Source organism: Bufo gargarizans, chromosome 2 (genome assembly GCF_014858855.1).
Source record: "Bufo gargarizans isolate SCDJY-AF-19 chromosome 2, ASM1485885v1, whole genome shotgun sequence".
NCBI lineage: Eukaryota > Metazoa > Chordata > Amphibia > Anura > Bufonidae > Bufo > Bufo gargarizans.
The window spans coordinates 377,081,629-377,104,600 of record NC_058081.1 but is presented as its reverse complement, the minus strand read 5'-3'; the positions used below and the strand labels follow the sequence as shown (position 1 = coordinate 377,104,600).

The following is a 22,972-nucleotide window of genomic DNA, read 5'->3' as shown; positions in this document are numbered from 1 at the left end:
CACTGAGGTGCCTTGATACAGCACTCTGGGAACAGCCTATTCGTTCAGAAATTTCTTTCTGTGTCTTACCCTCTTGCTTGAGGGTGTCAATGATGGCCTTCTGGACAGCAGTCAGGTCGGCAGTCTTACCCATGATTGCGGTTTTGAGCAATGAACCAGGCTGGGAGTTTTTAAAAGCCTCAGGAATCTTTTGCAGGTGTTTAGAGTTAATTAGTTGATTCAGATGATTAAGTTAATAGCTTGTTTAGAGAACCTTTTCATGATATGCTAATTTTTTTAGATAGGAATTTTGGGTTTTCATGAGCTGCATGCCAAAATCATCAATATTAAAACAATAAAAGGCTTGAACTACTTCAGTTGGTGTGTAATGAATCTAAAATATATGAAAGTCTAATGTTTATCAGTACATTACAGAAAATAATGAACTTTATCACAATATGCAATTTTTTTTTAGAAGGACCTGTATATATATATATATATATATATATATATATCAAACACAAAGAGTTCAGCAGCACTTTAAGATGCCAGGTGCAAAAAATCCTTGTAAGATTCTGGATGAACAAATCTGATAATAGTAGTATAGAAAAGCACAAGGCAGCACTCCGGACTTAGAAGAAGAAGGAAGAAGAAGGCTTGACAAAGGCTCCATTGAGGTGAGCTGAAACGTTGTACTTGGTGTAATAAAGAATCCACTTTTCTTCATCTAAGTTCATAGTGCTGCCTTGTGATTTTTCTATACTATAATATATATATATATATATATATATATATATATATAAAATCACAAATATCGCAGCAGCACAGTCAGACCATGTGCACTGGGTGCAACTCCTCACAGAGGTCGCCTTCTCCTCCACGATATGTACTTTGCAAATAACCAGGCAGCACTTCCAGCTTTAGGTGACAGGGTGAAGACCCCAAAACTTTAATCCCAGCAACATTTCAGCCTACTCAATGAGGCCTTTATCAAGCTTGATAAATTGAGTAGGCCAAAACGTTGCTGGGATTAAAGTTTGGGGTCTTCATCCTGTTACCTAAAGCTGGAAGTGCTGCCTCGTTATTTGCAAAGTATATATATATTTATATATATATATATATATATATATATACAGACGTGGACAAAATTGTTGGTACCCTTTGGTCAATGAAAGAAAAAGTCACAATGGTCACAGAAATAACTTTAATCTGACAAAAGTAATAATAAATTAAAATTCTATAAATGTTAACCAATGAAAGTCAGACATTGTTTTTCAACCATGCTTCAACAGAATTATGTAAAAAAATAAACTCATGAAACAGGCATGGACAAAAATGATGGTACCCCTAGAAAACACAGAACATAATGTGACCAAAGGGACATGTTAATTCAAGGTGTGTCCACTAATTAGCATCACAGGTGTCTACAACCTTGTAATCAGCCATTGGGCCTATATATATGGCTCCAGGTAATCACTGTGTTGTTTGGTGATATGGTGTGTACCACACTCGACATGGACCAGAGGAAGCAAAGGAAAGAGCTGTCTCAAGAGATCAGAAAGAAAATTATAGACAAGCATGTTAAAGGTAAAGGCTATAAGACCATCTCCAAGCAACTAGATGTTCCTGTGAGTACAGTTGCACATATTATTCATAAGTTTAAGATCCATGGGACTGTAGCCAACCTCCCTGGACGTGGCCGCAGGAGGAAAATTGATGACAAATCTAAGAGACGGATAATCCGAATGGTAACAAAAGAGCCTAGAAAGACTTCTAAAGAGATTCAAGGTGAACTTCATGCTCAAGGAACATCAGTGTCAGATCGCACCATCCGTCGTTGTTTGAGCCAAAGTGGACTACATGGGAGACGACCAAGGAGGACACCATTGTTGAAAACGAATCATAAAAAAGCAAGACTGGAATATGCCAAACTACATGTTGACAAGCCACAAAGCTTCTGGGAGAATGTCCTGTGGACAGATGAGACAAAAATCGAAGTTTTTGCCAAGGCACATCAGCTGTATGTTCACAGACGAAAAAATGAAGCATATCAAGAAAAGAACACTGTCCCTACTGTGAAACATGGAGGAGGCTCTGTTATGTTCTGGGGCTGCTTTGCTGCGTCTGGCACAGGGTGTCTTGAATCTGTGCAGGGTACAATGAAATCTCAAGACTATCAAGGAATTCTAGAGAGAAATGTACTAGCCAGTGTCAGAAAGCTTGGTCTCAGTCGCAGGTCATGGGTCTTGCAACAGGACAATGACCCAAAACACACCGCTAAAAACACCCAAGAATGGCTAAGAGGAAAAAATTGGACTATTCTAAAGTGGCCTTCTATGAGCCCTGACCTCAATCCTATTGAGCATCTTTGGAAGGAGCTGAAACATGCAGTCTGGAAAAGGCACCCTTCAAACCGGACACAACTGGAGCAGTTTGCTCATGAGGAGTGGGCCAAAATACCTGCTGAGAGGTGCAGATGTCTCATTGACAGTTACAGGAAGCGTTTGATTGCAGTGATTGCCTCAAAAGGTTGCGCAACAAAATATTAAGTTAGGGGTACCATCATTTTTGTCCATGCCTGTTTCATGAGTTTATTTTTTTACATAATTCTGTTGAAGCATGGTTGAAAAACAATGTCTGACTTTCATTGGTTAACATTTATAGAATTTTAATTTATTATTACTTTTGTCAGATTAAAGTTATTTCTGTGACCATTGTGACTTTTTCTTTCATTGACCAAAGGGTACCAACAATTTTGTCCACGTCTGTATATATATATATTATAATTGCACTAATAGCACTTACAGCCGTTCTGATTTACATCTGCAGTAAATGGATGTACCTCAGTCTATGTGGACGTCTGTATGGCACCTGATGGAAGGATGGAAATGGTAATGAATAGTGCACATACTGCCTGCTTCTAGAAAAAAGGATGTGTGAATTGTACCATTGACTTTAAAGGGGTTCTCTGGGAATAATAAAATGTTGTGCCATCAACCTGTCTCTCTGAAAAGAAGAGCCATACTTACCTGCTTCCTGACACTCAGGTCCTCCGTGCTGCCGTTTCACTGCTAAATCTGCAGCAAAGCATGTGACTATGCCCAAGCTGTGCTAGATAACACTGCGGGGACATGACATGGAGACGGCGTCGGGGAGCAGGTAAGTATGAATCTTCTGTTCAGAGAGGCTGGCATTTGACAAATCGTCATTATTCCTGAGAACCCTTTTAAAGTGTCCATGTGCTGGCTAGGTGTAGTCTGTTGTGTGATTGAAGGGCTGTGCTATAGAGCAATATAAAGCTCTACTAATGGCAGTCTATGAGGAGGATACAGAACAGCCAGCTTCTGGATACCAGTATTGTTATGTTATGTTAGTAGCGTTATGTTTTTTATTTGCTTCCCATGAAAAGTACATTTATACTTCTATCTAAACTCAGTTCTTTGTTTTAAGACTCGAGGAACATTTGCTTGGCAATGGAATTGGAAGCACAGTCCAGCAAACTGCTCATTAATTCATTTTGCATCTTGGATAAACTTGTTTTTATACTTCATAGTCACAGTTCACTCCGCTGCATGTAAACTACAGGAAGCGACACATTATATATACAAATTTATATGGAGCAGCTTTCTGTAGCCATCTAGTAGCATAAAGCTTGTATTATACTGTACACCATATACCATGTTATTCTAGACATAGCAACACATTATATCAATTATCAAGAGGCCTACAAAAGCCCATAATCAATGGATCACAACACAGATATGGGTCAAACTAATGGTTAGACCAATAAGTCGCAGTTGATGAGAACCTTTCATTAGATTTTTCTACCCTGAACTACTACCAATAGCATGAGTCTGTGTGTTGCACCCTAAGGCCAAAGTTGCATGTTAGAATTTCTGACCCCCACCATGGGTTTAATGACCGGAATGCATAGCACTATATTCTGTCCAGGACATGTGTCTGAAAAGAAGCCTGAATCTAGCCTTACGATAACTCAGTAGGTGATGATAATCATGGGGGTATACCAAGATAAAAAGAATTGTTTAAAAGGCTGTGGTCTTAAATGAGAAATCCAGTTAAATTTGCTTCTGATATTTTAAATATATGTTAGATAATCATATTAGAATTTTCTTTTTGGACCAACACAATAAGAAAGGGCTCTACAGATTTTTTTTTAAACCCATTTAGCAGTGCTAACAAATTTCCCCTTTTGACACACATGCCAAATATGCCAAACGGTTCAAAGTGGATCAGAATATTTTAGGATGTATTGAAGAGCAGTCCTATAAAAACCCACCAGAATAAAAAAAAAAAAGCTTAAAAACATGGTGGGTAATTTTTTATTCCTCTATGGGGTTTCTTTGCGTTACAAAGTCACAAAAACCCAGTTTTGCAACTGTTGCCGGTACAACTGGTATTCTTACACCGCCCTCACCAGTTTATGAAAAGGGAGCAGCGTGGGGTGTGGGCTGGGCCACCGCCCACAGCACATTAATCATGCCAAAAAACTGGCGTAAATAATGACTGAAATATACCCTTGCTACCAGCTGGCAAAGATTTCAGTTTGGTGCATGGACTGCCAGAGAGGTATATAATTTATGACTAGGACTGTGCCTCATCATAAATGACATGCCTCCTCCAGCAGTGCAGGGCCTAGTGTAGAACACACCTTGATAAATCAGGGGTATAGTCTAACTTGTATTTTTTTTGACAATATATTCGCTTTAAACATAACACTAGTATACTGTGTAATCAAAAGGTAGGTGGTGATTCCTGCTTGAGGATATAAAAAAGTAGCTCATTTTGCACAGTGGGCCTCAATATTGCAGTAATCTTGGACATAGGTTTTGAAGATAATGGCTATATTCCCCTCTGATCAAGGGCTTTCTTCTAAACTAATACTATATAGTTATGTATATAATGTCATATAGCAACAATATTAATCACAGCAGTATATACAGAATGTATCATTTACTGTATAAGGTGTGTGTAATTCACATTAATCCCTGTCAGTATAGTTTTAGTGTATTAGGGTACTTTTAAGATCCACTTCCAAAACTGCATGCAGAAACCTGACCTTGTGGCCATAACCTTAGAGAACAAATTTAGAGAATATCTTATAAAGTCTATGCAGGGGCAACAGATTCCTAAGAAATAGAATCTATAGTACTGTGCCAGCAGCTGGCATGTCAGATGGCTCCATAGCAGGGGCGGACACAGACAGCAGAGGGCCCCTGTGCAAAGAATGCAACTGGGCTCCCCCAAACCACACATACAAATATAAATATATACATGCATATAAAACCATCTTGTTAATATGGGTCAATACGTTTACAATAGGTATATATCTTTTCATACTAGGCCACGCCTCTAACTCTGCCCAAGGCATAACTATACACACCCAGTCCATTTAATGCCTCCGTTTTATGCCCTCTTTGTACCAGCACATAGTAGTAATGCCCTCACTGTGCCTCCTTTACAGTAGTTATGCCAAGCTATGCGCCCCCTCACAGTAGGTATGTCCAAATATGTGCCCCCTCACAGTAGGTATGTCCAAATATGTGCCCTCTTCACAGTAGCTATGGCCAGATATGTGCCCCCTCACAGTAGTTATGCCTAGAGATGTGCCCCCTCAATGTAGTAAAGCCCAAACGGGGACGTTAGCATTACATCTATAGGCTCCGCTCTCTGTAACTGCCGAGCCCTCTGCACTTTGACATGGCCAGGTGTGATGACATTTTATCTGTCAGACCCTGTCAAAGTAAACAGGGAGCAGCAGTTGCAGAGAAACCGGAGACTCTAGGTGTAACGGCAATGCCCCTATTGCTCCTAAAGGCTCATTTCAATATATTAAAACCTAATTTTTCTCAGCAATGGGGACACATATGAACCTGGGACCAACACAGATATCTTCATCTGCCAAGCGTACATGTAACAGGTCAGCCAGTTTCATAGGTGCAAATCTGCGGACAGATGCCCTTTAAAGCTCTGAACCCAGACATATCCCCTTCTCCCCCCACTCAGCCCCTCTGACATTTCATGCGCCAATGCTCTGTTTTGTTTACATTTTTATAATGCTAGGCAGAGACTTCCGCCTAGCATTTTTCCCAGTGAAATCGCTGGCACTGATGGACGGCTTTACGTGCTAGGGCAGCGCTAAATCCTGTCCATTAGTGCCGGTGACATAACTGGCTCACTGCTAGGTGGAAGCCCCCCATAATACCCCCAGTGGCAATAAGGCTCACCTATAGGCCTTATAATCTATATATAATCTAGAAGGCATTTCTATAGAGCCCTCAGTAGTAGTAATGCCTGTTACCAATGCCCACAGTATTTATAATGTTCCTTGCAGGTCACCCTGTAATTATAATGCCTCCTGCCGTATCCCCTGGAGTTATAATCTTCTCTGTAGTGCCCCCATAAATTATGCCTGTCCTCTCTCTACAGTCTTCTATACAATACAGCCCCATTTAAATAACAGCACTCCTCTCGCTTCAGTCTTCTATACCATACAGTCCCATTTAAATAACACCAGTCCTCTCCCTCCAGTCCCATGTAAATAACCTCTCTTCCTTACAGTCTTCTATAACATACAGTCCCATGTAAATAACATCCCTCCTTACCCTCCAGTCCTCTATAATATCCAGTCCCATGTAAATAACACCAGTCCTCTCCCCTCAATGTTCTATAACATACAATCCCATGTAACTAACACCCCTCACCTCCCTTCAGCCCCTCTAACATACAGTCCCATGAAAATAACATTCCCTCCCACTAAGCAGGGAGGAGGTATAATGGGGAGAACCACATCTCCCAGCATTTCTCTGGCACTAACATTCATTCCATGGCATCACAGGTCTCCAATGCTGAGCACTGCCGTTTTCTGCTCTGGTCACATGACCTTCATTGCAGGTCCTTCAGCTATGGAGTTTAGGCACAACAGGCAGCAGATTCACAAGTCTAAACCAGTTAAACCAGTTGCACAGGCGATATGTCCGCCCCTGCTCCATAGTCTTTCTCAGAATCAGACAGGTAGTCTATTGCCAACATGATAAATGACCACTATGCATTATTCAGGCATGGTTACATATCACATTCATTCTTTGCTCAGGTTCCTGGTTTTACAGTATGTATACACTGTCCTGAGATTCTTGGCACTTGATAAGAATGAACTGTAATTTATCACATAATATGCTTTACAAGGAAGAGCTGGAAAGTCTTGACAAGGTAACTGCTTTAAGTACAGACCGCAATTCTAGGCCAAAGAAAGTATCAAGTACAGAATTAAATGTAATTAAAGAACACAATGTAGCAGAGGTACATGGTTTAAAAAAAAAGTACAGATGGCATCTGTGGCATGTCTAGTCATAGTCTATTGAGTAACCTGTGATAGTGCACAGCTGTATAAGTTTAGAACTACTCTAAGGCTTCTCTCAGGTTTTTATGCACTTTTTGAAGCTAAAATCAGGTGTCTATCATAAAAGGAGAGAATGTATAAAGGACAGATACTATCTTACCAGTTTATTTGAATCCACTCTTGTTTTTGGCTTCAAAAACTGCTTTAAAAAAACCTGAACGTGTGGCAACACCCTTAGAAGTGTGCAGGTACATCACCCCTTTCTAATGGGGCTTCCTGATGCCTCCCATCCATTCTGGTAATTTTATATTTTACATCATCCTTTCAATCCTCTTTCTTTGTACAGTTAGGTCCATACTGTATATTTTTGGACAGAGACAAAATTTTTCACATTTTTTTTGTACATTACCAGAATGGATTTTGAACAAAACAATTCAGATGCAGTTGAAGTTCAGACTTTTAGCTTTAATTCAGTGGGTTGAACAAAATAATTGCATAAAAATGTAAGGAACTAAAGCATTTTTTAAACTCAATCCCTTCATTTCAGGGGCTCAAAAGTAATTGGACAAATGACTTCCTGAAGTCTTGAACTCATGGACATCACCAGACGCTGTGTTTCCTCCTTTTTATTGCTCTGCCAGGCCTTTACTGCAGCAGTTTTCAGTTGCTGTTTGTTTGTGGGCCTTTCTGTCTGAAGTTTGGTCTGTAACAAGTGAAATGCGTGCGCTATTGGGTTCAGATCAGGTGACTGACTTGGCCATTCAAGAATATTCCACTTCTTTGCATTAATAAACTCCTGGGTTGCTTTGGCTTTATGTTTTGGGTCATTGTCCATCTGTATTATGAAACTCCGACCAAGCAGTTTGGCTGGATTTTAGCACACAGAATGTCTCTGAAAACCCCAGAGTTCATCCAGCTGCTTCTGTCCTGTGTCACATCATCAATAAACACTAGGGACCCAGTGCCACTGGCAGCCATGCATGCCCAAGCCATCATACTGTCTCCGCTGTGTTTTACAGATGATGTGGTATGCTTTGGACCATGAGCTGTACCTATCCTTTGCCATACTTTTTCCTTTCCATCATTCTAGTAGAGGTTAATCTTGGTTTCGTCTGTCCAAAGAATGTTCTTCCAGAAGTGTGCTGTTTTTTTAAGATTTTTTTTATATTTTTTTTTATTTTTTTAGCAAAGTCTAATCTAGCCTTCTTATTCTGGAGGCTTATGATTGGCTTGCACCGTGCAGTGAGCCCTCTGTATTTACTTTCATGCAGTCTTCTCTTAGATTTGTACATTGATATACATATATCCTGGAGAGTGTTGGTCACTTGGTTGGCTGTTGTGAAGGGGTTTCTCTTCACCATGGTAATTATTCTGCGATTATCTACCACTGTTGTCTTCCGTGGGCGTCCAGTTCTTTTTGCATTGTTGAGGTCACTAGTGCGTACCAAACTGTAGATTTTGCCACTCCTAATAGTGTAGCAATTTCTCGGATGTTTTTTTTTTCTGTTTTCACAGATGAAGGATGGCTTGTTTCACCTACAGTACCTTGGAAAAGCATTAACCCCCCCCCCCCCCCCTTGACATTTTTTGTTTTTTGTATTTTGGTGCCTTACAAATTAACATGGATTGTTTGAGGATTTGCATAATTTTATTTACAGAACATGTCCACAACTTTGAAGATTTTTTTTTTTTTTTTATTGTGAAGCATACAACAAATAGGACAAAATAACAGAAAAAGTCAATGTGCATAACTATTCACCCCCCTAAAGTCAATACTTTGTAGAGCCACCTATTGCGACAATCACAGCTCCAAGTTGCTTTGGATAAGTCTCTATGAGCTTGCCACATCTTACCACTGGAATCTTTGACCATTCCTCCTTGCAAAACTGCTCCAGCCCCTTCAAGTTAGAAGGTTTGCGCTTCTGAACAGCAATCTAAGTCTGACCACAGATTTGGATTGAGATCTGGGCGTTGACTAGGCCATTCCAACACATTTATATCATTTCCCTTAAACCACTCAAGTGTTGCTTTAGGCCTCTTTCACACTTGCGTTGTCCGGATCCGGCGTGTACTCCACTTGCCGGAATTACACGCCGGATCCGGAAAAACGCAAGTGAACTGAAAGCATTTGAAGACGGATCCGTCTTCAAAATGCGTTCAGTGTTACTATGGCAGCCAGGACGCTATTTAGTAGTGGGGAACGGGGGAGCAGTATACTTACCGTCCGTGCGGCTCCCGGGGCACTCCAGAATGACGTCAGAGCGCCCCATGCGCATTGATGACGTGCCATGCAATCACGTCATTCATGCGCGTGGGGCACCCTGACGTCACTCTGAAGCGCCCCGGGAGCCGCACGGATGGTAAGTATACTGCTCCCCCGCTCCCCACTACACTTTACCATGGCTGCCAGGACTTTAGCCTCCCGGCAGCCATGGTAACCATTCAGAAAAAGCTAAACGTCGGATCCGGCAATGCGCCGAAACGACGTTTAGCTTAAGGCCGGATCTGGATCAATGCCTTTCAATGGGCATTAATTCCGGATCCGGCCTTGCGGCAAGTGTAGAGGATTTTTGGCCGGAGTAAAAAGCGCAGCATGCTGCGGTATTTTCTCCGGCCCAAAAACGTTCCTGTCCTGAACTGAAGACATCCTGATGCATCCTGAACGGATTTCTCTTCATTGAGAATGCATTAGGATAAAACTGATCAGGATTCTTCCGGCATAGAGCCCCGACGACCGAACTCTATGCCGGAAGAAAAGAACGCAGGTGTGAAAGAGCCCTTAGCAGTGTGTTTGGGGTCATTGTCCTGCTGGAAGGTGAACCTCCATCCTAGCCTCAAATCACGCACCGAGTAGTACATGTTTTGCACAAGAATATCCCTGTATTTAGCACCATCCATCTTTCCCTCAACTCTGACCAGTTTCCAAGTCCCGGCTGCTGAAAAACATCCCCACAGCATGATGCTGCCACCACCATTTTTGGGTGATGTGATGGTGTTCTTTGGGTGATGTGATGTGTTGGGTTTGCACCAGACATAACATTTTCTTTGATGGCCAAAAAGTTCAATTTTAGTCTCATCAGACCAGAGCACCTTCCTTCATACATTTTTGGAGTCTCTCACATGCCTTTTTGCAAACTCACAACATGCCTTTTTGTTTTTATCTGAAAGTAATGGCTTTCTTTTGGCCACTCTGCCATAAAGCCCAACTCTATGGAGCGTATGGCTTATTGTCGTCCTATGTACAGATACTCCAGTCTCTGCTGTTGAACTCTGCAGCTCCTCCAGGGTTACCTTAGGTCTCTGTGCTGCCTCTCTGTTTAATGCCCTCTTTGCCCTGTCTGTGAGTTTTGCTGGGAGGCCGTCTCTTGGCAGGTTTGCTGTTGTGCCATGTTCTTTCCATTTGGTTATGATAGATTTGATGGTGCTCCTGGGGATCATCAAAGATTAGAATATTTTTTTTTATAACCCTGATTTATACCTCTCAACAACATTGTCCCTTACTTGTTTGGAGAGTTCCTTGGTCTTCATGGCAATGTTTTGGTTAGTGATACCTCTTGCTTAGGTGTCACAGCCTCTGGGGCCTTTAAAAAAAGGTGTGTACATGCAATGACAGATCATGTGACACTTATATTGCACACAGGTGGACATCATTTCACTAATTATGTGACTTCTGAAGATAATTGTTTGCACAACAGCTGTTTATGGGCTTCCTAACAAAGGGGGTGAATACATACGCACATGCCAAGTTTTCTATTTCTAAACAATAGTATTATTTATATATTTTTCTCATTTCACTTCACCAACTTAGACTATTGTGTTGTGATCCATCACATACAATTCAGATTAACAAAACATTGAACTTAATGCTGTAATGTAAAAAAATATGAAAAAAGTCAAGGGGGGGGGAATACTTTGACAAGGCACTGTACATGGAAAGCTCCTTTGACTGCATGTTTACTTCTCAGCAAAATCTTCAAAATGAGAATGAAATAATGAAGGAATTGCCCACACCTGCCCATGAAACAGCCTTTCAGTCAATTGTCCACATACTTTTGGTCCCTTTAAAAAAAGGGTGACACATGTAAAGGAGATGTACTTCCTAAACCCTTCATCCAATTTGAATGTGGATACCCTCAAATGAAAGCTAAAACTCTGGACGTTATGTTCATGTCCATTATATAACTATAACTTGAATATGTTTTAGTAAACAGGTTAAAAAAAACTAAATTTGTGAAAGTGTACAAATATATATGGAGCTAACTGTATGCGTACACCACAGAGAGACATCAACAACCCATGTCTGACAGCTGTGATGGCTCCTTAAGTCAGCAAAGTATGAGCAACTTGAATCCAGTAGCCATGTATCAGTTAAAACAATGGGGAATGGGGGATGTATTATTAGTGGTGTTTCTTACTCCAGGGCGATGTGGTGAAGGGGGCAAAGATGCACATTTTGCTACAATAAGTCATCTGCGACAAAATTTGCAACTTGTGTAAGCCTCCAATTCTCATAAAAGAAGATGTTTTAGTTGTCCCAATAGATTTGTGAGATTTTCCTGAAAATGCAATGTAGTTATTTTAAAAGATGCTTATAAAATTATAACATGTTGTGGTCACTTGTTCCATAATAATGACCTAGTAAAGGATTTTTATCATGCTTCTGTCCTAGAATTCTATTTTCAGTAGTGTTTAAAATGGGTCTCCAAACACAGCTATGGGTGTAAATGTGCCTGGAGCAATACCATCAGTGAGCATCATTTCCTTACCACCAGTGAGGGGAGCTATCATAGATTTGGTTTTCTGCTCACAATATTCTTGCTTTCTTTGTCTTGCCAAATTTGGTATAATAAAAGGTTTATGACCACTGGGAAATCACATGCGCCATAGGGATCAAAATTATCAATGTAGTTGCTTCCAGAATCTTTGGGGTGATTGGCAAAGTCATCTGGTATTCAGCAATAAAAATTAGTCTGAAAAAGGGCTAAATGAATCAGCATGATATGTATGAAATGTACCTCATTCTAACTAAAATCTCAAAGTAAATTGCATAAATGATGGCAAGAAATTTGCTTTGTCCAAATCAAAAGGCTTCATGTACTTTACAGATTGATGCTGTGTAAAATACAAGTTAATGGCAAAATACAAATGAATAATAATTATATGAAAATAATATTGATAATAAAACAATAATCAAGATATTTTCTTTACAGCCATTTATTTGTATTTTGCCCAGCATAAATCTTTAAGGTACTGTACATGAAGCCTATTGATTTGCACAAAGTACATTTCTTGCCATTTTTTATTGTATGCAATTTTTTGTGATATTTTTTCAACTACACACATTGTGAATGCCTTTTGATAGGGCGTTGTGAAGGCCATTGTAAGGGATCTGGAGCTTTGTGCCAAGTACAGCTCTATAAAACATCTACAAGGCTTCTGCGTATGCTTGGAGACGTCCTGTAGACTTCAATGGAGCTGCAGAGAGTGGCTGAGCAGGAGCTAATGTTGCTCCTGAGTACCTGGCCGTCTTCATTGTAAAATGTACTGATACTGCTGCTGCACCACTACGGTGGACTTAACGAAAGACAGCAACTGGAAAGCAATGAAGGGAACTCTGTGAATGTGTAAAAACAAATTTTTACATCAGCTATCATATTATATTGCATTGGTGAGATGCAAATGCACTTTAACTTTTGCTATAACCTTTTTGTTTGGCCAAAGTCAGGATCACTAATGTTCCATAACTTAGGCACGCAATAATGCTTCTAGTCCACATGAAGTCTGTAGAGTACTAATGTTATTGTCCCTATTTAAAACATGCGCGTAAAGCATAGGCATTGGTCTTGGCTCATTTGCCTACTGGTGACAATAACAGTTATAGTATGTTGTTTTGTATTCTGTTATATTGTGATTTCCAAGTAGCTGAAAAGCTAACAGTTGGCGATGAGATTGTTCCTGAGCCAATATCAAGAGGAAGAGCAGTGGGCATGAGCTGCCTCCTGGGTGGCGACAGACCTCTTGTTTTTGCATTTAGAAATACATTTGCATATCTCTATTTGGAACATTATAAAAGGTTGATATAAATTTACATGGTACAAAATGTATTATTTTTCAACTTGGCATGCTTGCCCAGATTGCCATAGTGACTAGAGATTCTCTTGCATGCTCTTTACAGCCATTCGAAGCATTGGTCTTAGAAAAATAGTTAATCGTAAAGATTTATTTTGTTTCTAGTACTTTTTTAGTATTGTGATCATTATTTAATGCTTTTTCCATTGATGTCAAAGGTAGAATAAATGGTTTAAAATATATACATGTCATGCCACTTTATTTGCCCTGTGGTCCTTGTTAGAAGGGAGGATTGTGCTCTCTGTGTTTTATCCTCTGGGTATATTAAATTTGGAGCATGTCATCCAAAAGATAGCAATTACCTTTTGTGCAGGAGTGGCAATGTCACTGAACTGTGAATAAATAGAAGCTGCTGAATGCCCCATGTGATTACATGGAAACTATTAAACATGTGGTTAATAATGGTTGTCTCATGCGTTCAGTTTTATCAGAGCCAATATGAACTGAATTGAAATCAAACAAAAAACAAAATGAATATTGTCCATTCTCCACATTATATACATTGTATTATTATTATTATTTATTTTATTTGCTGTCCCGATTCCTATATTTTACCTTTTATATAAAAATGTTATATAAAAGTATTATTATCAAGTTTTTGTAGTTTTTTTTCTGCAACTTTACAGAGAGTACATTCACATTGGTACTTTTTCAAGTAGGCATTAAATCTACAGGTAGTTTTGTAGGAGGAAAATTTATGTAAGCATATATGTTTGGATGTGATGTGAAACCGGAGTGCCAAAAAGACACCCACTTAAATCTTGAGAAAAATATGAAAACTCCAAAAGCCCATGTCTTTAAGAAGACCAGAATCCTCTGCAGGAGATTTTGAATTCCCTTTTATATACAGTGTATTTGGGTCTTGTTTTTTTTCAGTGGACAACCTCTTCATGCAATTTCATTGGTCTTCTTAAAGAAATTTAACTGCATACAAAAATATTACCTAAGCCTTCCATTCATCCAGTATAGTTAATAAAATTATCTTAAAAAGCTAAGAAATGTCTTATGGTCTTCACACGTATAGTAGTTCTGGTATGTCTTGGTTAGTTGGTTAGGTTATGCCAAGTAAACTTACAGTACATCTTATGTATGTTTGATAAAAACAATACAGTTCAGTTAACAAATTGTTTTCTGGGCTCAAAATTTGGCATAGGTTACATCTCTATACCCAAAGGTCTGGTCCCTCAAGTTACAATATTAATTGGTTCCAGGGTGACCATTGTATGTTGAAACCATTATTGAGTAATTGGTTACAAAGCCCCAAAATGTCATCCAAGATAAGATAAAATTAAGATTTAAGAAAAATAAACAGTTATCTAAGACAGATAAAACAAGTCCCTACATATAACAGTCAGGAATAGCTGCTAACTAGCAACTATTTTACCAAAGAATTGGCCTTGATTGGTTGGATCTGAGTCTGAGGCATTGTATGTTGAGTCTAGTTTCAACTTATGGCAAAGGGTCAGAAAAAGACCATTGTATGTCAAAAATATTGTATCCTGAGGCCATTGTATCTTGAGGGACCTCTGTATAGTGATAAGGTTGAAACAAGTATTCAGGTCTATGTAGTCAATTTATAATGACGGTGAAACCTTCTTCCCCTACACCTAGAGGCTGTCCTCTTAGCATGGTTACAGGTCCTCTCTTCTTTCAAACATTCTGTCATAACCCCATTATAAAAAAAATTCAAAAAAAATTCTCTTCACCTGACCTGCTCAGTAGTGTTGAGCACAAATATTCTAATCGCAAATTTTTATTGCGAATATCGGCACTTCGAGAATTCGCAACGATCTAGAATATAATGCTATATCTTGGTAATTGCGAATATTCTAGATTTTTTTTAATCCTTATTATGCTATTTATCTTCCATATCTTTTTTTTTATAGTTATTATTTTACCTATCATTAATACATTTTTATTAGAAGTGTTTTTTAACCTATCTTTAATAATTTCTTTTTATAGATAGATTATATTATTAAATCATTACATATAACACCCAATGGCTGTATGCCAACAACCTATCCACAAAACAGGTACAGTCAGGATACCTTACAATGGCAGCCTTGTGCACTAGGAGACAACTAGCAATAATCACACCTTGGATAAACCTCATGATATTTCTAGGACCAGCTCTCATCTAACTGAGAGTGAGTAAGCCTCAAAGTTGCTTGATTTAAGTTGGAAGGCTTGGGGGAGCCTGCACACCTAGATCATTATCATTAGGGTGACACAAATTTTTAATTTCTGTACTGTTTTGTCATATAAACTCATTTGCATACATTTGAATATGGGAAGGACATGCAAATAGTGTTTTAGCTGAAAAAAAGGCAGATTCTGCTAATTTGCATGTCTTTCCCATATTCAAGTTTATGCAAATGAGTTTACATGACACAACAGTATAGAAAGTTTATCGAATATAATATAAGGACAATTAAAAACTGAAAATTTTTATGCAGCCCTCCTAAGTAGTGTTGATCACGAATATTCGAATTTCGAATTTTTATCGCGAATATAGGTACTTCGAAAATTCGTGAATATTTCGAATATAGTTATATATATTCGTAATTTCGAATATTCGATTTTTTTTTCCCGATTTTTTTTTTTTTTTTTTTTTTTATCAGTACACATGATCCCTTCCTGCTTCTAGCTTGTGGGCCAATAAGAAGGCTGCAATATACTTGACTTTAGGAGTAGTGATGAGCGGCAGGGGTCATATTCGAAAATGAACGATTTTTTTTCTTGAAAAAATCGGCAAGGTAATGATTGTGTAATATGCGAATTTTCGTAATTCTAATTTTCGGATTCGAATTTTTATTGCGAATTTTTCAACTTTTAGACAAAGAAGATTATAGCACTATATTAGCTAAATTGCTCTATATTCGTTTTTTCGAATATTCGCTATATTGCTATATATTCTTGTTTTAGAATATTACAAATATTCGAAAAAACGAAGTTATAGCAATGTAGCGAATATTCGAAAAAAAACCAATATAGAGCAATTTAGCTAATATAGTGCGATAATCTTCTTTGTCTAATAGTTGTAATTTTTTTCTCATCTGAAGCTCAGATTGGAAAAAAATTACAACTATAAAAAAAGATTATAGCAGTATATTAGCTAAATTGCTCTATATTCGTTTTTTTCGAATATTCGCTATATTGCTATATATTATGAATATTCGAAAAAACTGTTATAGCAATATAGCGAATATTCAAAAAATCGAATATAGAGCAATTTAGTTAATAGTGCTATAATCTTCCTTGTCTAATAGTTGTTAAGTTGAAAAATTCGCAATAAAAATTCGAATCCGAAAATTTGAATTATGAATAATCGCATATTACACACTCATTACCTTGCCGATTTTTTTAAAGAAAAAAAATTGCGAATTTTCGAATTTTCGAATATTCGACGAATATTATAAAAAATATTTGCGAAATATTGCGAATTCGAATATGACCCCTGCCGCTCATCACTACTCCTAAGCAGTGAGAGAAGAGTTAACAATTTTTGTTACCCTAATGATAATGATCTAGGTGCACAGGTTCCCCCAAGCCATCCAACTTACCTAAAGCAACTTTGATGTTTACTGGCTCTCAGTCAGATGAGAGCTGGATTTGAATGTCTCATAGTACATAAGGATGCTATTGTAAGGTATGCTGACTGTCCCTGTCTTATGGATAGGTTATTGGTTAGCACATACCTGGCTTTTGGCATATAGCCTTTGTGCAATTTTCTGCTTATTATATGTTATTGGTAATGAAATTGTTTGTTCAATGTGTGTACATTACATTACTGAATTTCACAATCACAAATTTTTGAGTTTGCAAACTTATGGCAAATATGTGGCCAAAAATGTTCATAATATCATGAATTTGAATATTGCCTATGCTGCTTATCACTACTGCTCAGCTACATACCAGTCTTTAATCTCCCATTAATTTTTAATCTCCAGGAGCGACTGGTCTACTCTCACCTCATCTGATATCTCTCTGCTAACTCTCTCTCTGATCCACTGCAATATGGTTTTCACACACTACATTTTACAGAAACTGTGCTAACCAAAGTGACCCATGACCTCCTGACAGCTAAATGCAATGATGATGACTACTCTTTGCTAATCGTTTCTCAGCCTTTTGGCTAAGATCAAGTGTAGTATCTGTTCTTATCAGTTCCGGTCGAGCTTGCTCCCACTGAACTCTGCCCATGGAGAAAAGTCATGCAGGGCTGAGCCATATGATGTGAAAAGAGCAGAGAACCACATAGTGGACCACGATTTACGAGGTGACCCACGCTACTGTATTGAAGCCATTAGGCTGGGTTGTTTTAAAGCCAGAGGTGCAGAAGTGCCCCGGGAGTGGTGACCGTGGGGTGCCTGAACTCACTGAGTGATGGCACATTTGCATGCACTTCACTTTCCCACATTTTGAGTGCACACACATCTCTTTGCTCGGCTTCGGCCTTGACAAGATGTCCAGGCCGTAATCGCACACATTCACTTATTTAATTTTTATTTTCACTGTGTGTTCACTTTTCATGTTTTGTTTGTACACTAGGATTTCTTAGGTATGGCGCCCTTACGCGTACCCCCCCTTGAGGTCTAGGGAATGTGTGTGTGGCCATCCTGGTTCCGCACCCCCCTGCCAAACAAGTTGGTCTCTCCCTTAAGGGAGAGTAAAGACCTTGGTTGAAGCTCCTGGCTGGCGCTTTGGGTGGCAGCCTACGCAAAAGCCGGAAACACAGACGGGCGTACCCTCGGCTTCGACTGAGGGTTGCCACTTGTCCCAGTCCCTTGCAGGAGCCTTCTGGCCGAGAGGAATTGGGAATAGTTTATGGGGGACCCTTCTCTTATGGAGAGGGGCTGCGATAGACTGTACCTAGTGCACATTTTTTTGTGGCACGCTGCACGATTTTGTTGCATGGGTTCCTTCGGAAAAGTTTAAAAAAAAAGAGACTACTCTTTGCTAATTCTCCTCAATCTCTCTGCAGCATTTGACACTGTAGACCACCATCTCCTTCTCACCATGCACCAATCTATTGGCTTAAGGGCACTGCTCTCTCTTGGTTTTCTTCCTATCTCTCTGGCCACTCTTTCATTGTATCATTATCTGGCTCTACATCCCATCCTCTCCCTATTGCTGTTGGGTTTCCTTAGGATTCAGTCCTAGGTCCTCTCCTCTTTTCTCTTTACACAGCCCCTATTGGACAGACTATTAGCAGATTTGGTTTCATTTTAATAATTGTAATAATCCCAAATGTCATTATATTCATTCCACCCATCTGCCTATACATACCCCTGTTTCTTTTAGCAAAGCTCTCTATGTATTTCTTCTTCCTTACTTCCAAAGTTTTAAACTATTGGGCAATTACAGATTTAAATGAGTCTGTCAGGTAATTTTCACTAATCTAACTGCAAGCAATGACCATCAGAATGCTGCAAATACCTTTAAGTCATTTGGCTCTTTATTGAATGTCCAGGAATCCTATGCAAAACTGCTCCCAAGTGCCCAGTGATGCGGGCTTTGCTTCTGAAAGTGCCAATGCCCACCTCCCTTCCCCACTGTATGCGCCTCCCTTAAACTTCCAAGACTTAATCCCCCTCTCCCCTGACGTGAGGGTGACGCAGGGAAGTGCTGCATCATTGTGATATCAGTGGAAAGAGGAGGAAACCTCAGAGCTTAGGGTAGGAGGACACAGCAGGGGAGGGAGGCCGGTGTGATCCATTTCAAAAGTAAAACCAACCCCTCTGGGCTCTTGGAAGCTGTTTTGCTTAGGATTAAAAGCATTTTTCCTGACAGACTTCCTTAAAATCTTCATTAATACTACTTCGGATACATCCCATACTAACAGGTAATCTGAATCTAATGATTTATGTAATATAACGTTTAAAATCTAAAAATAGTTTTAATCTAAAACTGAACCGTATATAAAATGTAATATATTTTTTTGTGAAAAAATATTGGCTTTCAACATAAGGAATATATAATAATATATTGGGACATGTAATATCAAAGTGTTCTCATTTCTGTAGAATCTGTACAGAAAAACTGTGGCATGCTCTATCATACTACGTATGGTATCTACAGAGGCAATTTACCCTAAAAAAACACTGAAGCCATACCTCTCCATAAAAAGATGTTCAGGCTAGTGCACACTGTGTGCATGAACACTGTCATGGATCTGTAAGGCTACTTTCACACTTGCGTTCAGAGCGGATCTGTCTCAGACGGATCCGCTCATATAATGCAGACGGTGGCTCCGTTCAGTACGGATCTGTCTGCATTATAATGTTAAAACATTTCTAAGTGTGAAAGTAGCCTCAGACGGATCTGTCCAGACTTTACATTGAAATGTAAAGTCAATGGGGGACGGATCCGTTTGAAGATTGAGCCATAGTGTGTCATATTCAAAGGGATCCGTCCCCATTGACTTGCATTGTAAGTCTGGACGGATCCGCACGCCTCCGCACGGCCAGGCGGACACCCGAACGCTGCAAGCAGCGGTCAGGTGTCCGCCTGCTGAGCGGAGCGGAGGATAAACGCTGCCAGACTGATGCATTCTGAGCGGATCCATTAGGGCTGGACGGATGCGTTCGGGGCCGCTTGTCAGAGCCTTCAAATGGAGCTCACAAGCGGAACCCGAACGCTAGTGTGAAAGTAGCCTAATACTGCCATATTCTGTATAATACATTAGCCTAATGTGTCAACAAAGTAAGTAAACTGTGAAGATTAAAATGACAAATGGAGAAGATTAAAACAGCAAAAAAAATAATTACATTCCTCAACAATGAAATGATATGCAAATGATAAAAAACTGAAACAAAATATTCAAAACATTTCAATTTTATTAAACATTGAGTATGAGCACTACGTGCAGAAATCCATGCACACACCTTGCCATGCTATCAATGAAGTTATTAATGGTTGTCTGAGGAATGTTCTGCCCAGCTGAATGCACTTGGGCATGCAAATCATGAAGATTCACTGCTGGCAGCTCACTTTGCAATTGGATGATGTCACAGATGTGCTTGATGGGAGACATGTCTGGAGATGCTGCGGGCCATGGTAGTATGTTTAGGCCACTCAGGCTGTTCACAGTAGCACAGGCAATATGTAGCCTAGCATTGTCCTGTTGAAAAACAGCTTCTGGGACACTTTGGAGAAAAGCCTGTGCCGCTGGTTCCATGAGACAATCTATGAGCTGTTAGGCTAGTTTCACGCTAGCATTTGGGAGCTCTGGCAGGCTCCAGCCCGCTGAAGCTCTCCGGAAGCTGCCTGAATTCCCGCCGGCCCCTTTAACTATAATGGGGCCGGAGGAAATGTGGCCACAACCCGGCAAAAATGCAGAGGATCGGCCGGGTAAATACTGCTGCGCCATAATGTGGGTTTTCTGATATATGGTGCTATTATGCATACTTTTAATTATTGATACCTATACTGCTGTTTTAATTTTCTTACACTAGGTGGTGGAGGCCCCAACCTATTTCTTTTTTATAGGCCCTACTCCCTATGAACTATAGTTACTGCTCTACCTTTTAGGTTGGTTTTGGCATTATTATACACAACAGACTTGTAATAATTACCACACTGACCATGTGAAACTTTCTGTACTGCAGCTTAAAGCCATTGGCAGCACTTATCAACCCATTAGAGGTTGCTTTACATGTAAAGTAAGAACTAAAAAACACCAGTGCCATGGTCATAGGAGCTCCTAGTATATTGTTTAACAAATATCGCACAACTGGGCGCTATGGCATAAATTTGACTTGCAAGCCGAGTTTAGTGTAGCTGTCAGCAGCTCTAGATGGGAACATAAAGCTCTGAAATACATGCATACAAATCTTAGCTTGCTGGGATGATTGCCCAGTGGTGATCTATTGCATTAGGATAATTGGAGAACAAGACCGTAAGCACTTTCAATAACGTTCTGTGTCAAACACTTCCCTGTTCATTAGAACACATGGGGCTTACTTTTGTGCTTGGATGTTAATTTAGCTTTGTACCAGATGGAAGCTTTTTCACTTATTGGAATTTCTCTTGAATTATTAACTCAAACTCTGCAAAGTTTCCAGATTCAAAGTAGATTTAATGGCATTGCAATTAATATTTTCATAGATGGATTGCCACACTGATGCTAATTAAGGCCTGATATTGCTTTCCTAATTAGAAGACAGTCAGACTAATGATTCTGTAGATATTTTCTCTGTTGAGTACAGCGCTGTACTTCATTTCATGTATGACACTGCATTTTTAAAGTCAAGGCTAAAACAGTAAATTAAACTCATGGGGCATGACCAATGATGCTTGCACCTAATACTGTAGCTCAGCCACTTACTTTTCATGGCTCCAGCGTGTCTACCTAGGAAGCAATTTTACAAATAATGTTGTTTAGAGATATTCCAGCATTTTGTGCATGTAGCTCTTATGTTTCTCCATGGTTACATACATGCTACAGTAAAAACAAAGCCTGGGTAATCTGACACTACAATGTTACTCCCTTCCTTTTGTATTTTGATCTGTCTGCAAGACTTTATTTATTCTTTTTTTGCAATAAAAGTTGCAGTTTGACCATACTTTGTGAATAGCAGAGGGGGCAGGATAACCCGAAGGGATCAAGAAGAGGGTTAGAGGGAGTGAGTTAATGCCTGACTACAGAAGTTTGTTTGTAGTCTGTATCCATGAGTACCCATTGTTCTGCCTTGAAGCTGTAGACCAAAACCACAACAATTTTTAATGGACTGTTTTAAAGCTTGTTTAATTTATTTTAATAAAAAATATTGTATTGGAAACTGTGCATTAACTAGTGAATTTCCAGCTTGGAACACTATTGTCATTTTTTTTAGGCCCAAATTTCCATTCAGATTAAAGGACACCTGTCGCAGATTTGTACCTATAAAACTGACCTGTTGCATGTATATGCAAATAAGCCTCTTGGAGCAACGATGTGTTGCCGTTGCTCCTAGAGGCTTATATGCATATATTAAAACATCCGTTTTCTCAGCTATGCAGGCACACATGAACATGGGACCAACACAGATACCTTCAGCTCCCGAGCACACATGCAACAGGTCAGCCAGTTTCATAGCTACAAATCTGCTGACAGATGCCATTTAATTTCCTAATACATTTTACTGCAAATAGTGGTCAGGGATAGTTTTTTCTGATAGTTTCAAATTAACTGCATAGACAGAGTTAAATGATATATTTTGTAACTTTTTGAGACTAAGGCTTTATGCACACTGCTGTGTCTGTATTTTGGTCAGCAAACAGCATCCAACTCTTCACTAGGGAAGATGTCTTCAAAAAAGCGTATGCTGGCTCTGTATATCATAAAATAAAGCAATGAAATATGGTTTGGTCATTGTGGCACAGTGCTTAATTACGGGGTTTGAATCCAACCAAGATCACCTTTCATGCCATCATCTGGCACCAAGCTGTGAAGAGAGTCACATGCTGGACTATCAGGTATTCTAACCCTCCATTACCTGTAGTGTGCTGGATTAGCAGGGTGTA

At 39.4% G+C, this 22,972-nt stretch overlaps 1 protein-coding gene and 1 pseudogene across 2 annotated transcripts in view; both read left to right on the top strand.

Annotated features, from left to right (window-relative positions):
• Window positions 1-22,972, top strand: part of KCTD16 (potassium channel tetramerization domain containing 16) — a 391,368-nt gene that overhangs the window by 211,488 nt on the left and 156,908 nt on the right. The window lies entirely within an intron of this gene.
• On the top strand, window positions 17,581-17,697 carry LOC122929910 (annotated as a pseudogene).